The sequence below is a fragment of the Priapulus caudatus genome, unplaced genomic scaffold (assembly GCF_000485595.1).
Source record: "Priapulus caudatus unplaced genomic scaffold, Priapulus_caudatus-5.0.1 Scaffold150, whole genome shotgun sequence".
NCBI classification, from domain to species: Eukaryota; Metazoa; Priapulida; class Priapulimorpha; order Priapulimorphida; family Priapulidae; genus Priapulus; species Priapulus caudatus.
In genome coordinates, this window is record NW_014577211.1 from 160,313 (window position 1) to 161,989 (window position 1,677).

At 39.2% G+C, this 1,677-nt stretch overlaps 1 protein-coding gene across 4 annotated transcripts in view; it reads left to right on the top strand.

Moving 5' to 3' along the window:
- The first annotated feature begins 1,403 nt into the window (after window positions 1–1,403).
- LOC106806257 overlaps window positions 1,404–1,677 on the top strand; it is a 15,603-nt gene continuing 15,329 nt past the window's right edge. The window contains exon 1 of one of the 4 annotated variants that reach the window (XM_014808132.1): window positions 1,404–1,470. The gene's annotated coding sequence lies outside the window, so the exon portion shown is untranslated. Of the gene's footprint in view, window positions 1,588–1,677 lie in introns of all 4 variants that reach the window. The other 3 variants (XM_014808129.1, XM_014808130.1, XM_014808131.1) reach the window with 3 other exon arrangements.

A 1,677-nucleotide genomic window follows, 5' to 3' on the forward strand; every position in this document is an offset into this window, starting at 1 on the left:
GAGGAGAGAGAGAGAGGAGAGAGAGAAATATTACATATATATATATATATATATATATAAACATAAATACGTATATAATTATACGTATATATATATATATGGGGAGGGGTACGTGCGTGCGTTTATGCGTGTATGCGCGTCTGTACGTCTCTCTCTCTGTCTGTCTGTTGGTCTGTCTGTGGGTTACGTGCGTGCATGAGTTCATGTGTCTGTGCGTGCTGGTGCGTGTTCGCGTTGGTACACAATTAAATAATAATAATTATTACTATTGTTATCATCAATGCATCATTGTTATTATTATTGTTATTATTATTAATATTATATTTGTTATTATTATTTATATACATTATGTAAATAGAGATGTGTCAGAGTACTAATTCGAATATAAGGCCTATAATGTCACACGACAAGCGCAACTGCAAACGTACTAGTATACACTGCAGCTACAAATAGCTCGTGAGATACTTCTTGTATAAATTACATGTTTCTAGTCGAACGTTGGGTTCACTCGGCCGGCCTTACCGTCGGTACACTAGTGCTGTGCCACGTATGAAGCTGTTATATGCTACCGTCAGCACGTCTTAACAAAACTGAATGGAAAAATTGGCATTCATTCTGTCAATACGGCCGACCCCCTCTAGCTGATATTTACACATAATAACTGCATGAATGCGGTCAATTATTCCGGCGAAATTTATTAACTTTTGATAAGAAGATTGCCATAGGTTGCCAATGAATGTTCAGCTCCTGATCTCGGTGCGTACTGATGAAAACCAAACAGGCGGTGCTGTTGACACTGCAGCCACACGTGTTTGCTCCCGTCGTCTGCGGGGAGCAGCATCTAGAGAGCGCGCCGGTCGCGCGCTAGGTCGGAGCCTCTATACACCCATCACGCTACTACGTATACGTGCTCCCTCGGTCTACGCGTTCTTATGTATGACCGACAATTATATGCATGTATATATTGGTATATATATATATTACGCGTGCGTGCGTGCGTGCGTGTGTGTTGTTTTGTGTTGTGTTGTGTTGTTTTGTGTTGTGTTGTGTTGTGTTGCGTGTGTGTGTGTGTGTGTATATATTGGTATATATATATATTACGCGTGCGTGCGTGCGTGCGTGAACCACTGATCTCTACTACTACTAGAGATCCTGTGGTGTGAACCCAGATCTCCTGATATCATGAATCATGAATATAAAAATGTGTCCATTTTTTAAAATTGTTTTTATATATATACAGGTGTGTGTGCGTGTGTTATATAAATATACAAAGACACATACAGAGTCTCATTAGTATAGTATTTCTATAGTGTGTATGCATATTATTATTATATATCATTGCTCATTGTTATTGAGCTCAGTGGTCTATATCTGGGCCGCTGGTCGGCGCTAGTATAGCGATTACATTTGCCGTCTTCAAATACCAAAGATACATAACAACAGATTCCGCTGTAGTACTCATAGAAATAAGTGTGTCTATATATTTCTATGGTAGTACTAGTACAGAGGCCACAGCGCAGACTTTATAATTGACGTTATTTCACAGTGAGACAGCAGGCATACTTTGGCAATGCAAATACTTTCATTGTATATAAATTGTCGTTGTTAAAGGCATAATAGGCCCATCGATTATGCAATTTTAACGAATGCTAGAGTAACTGGCACCTTGTGTAGTTA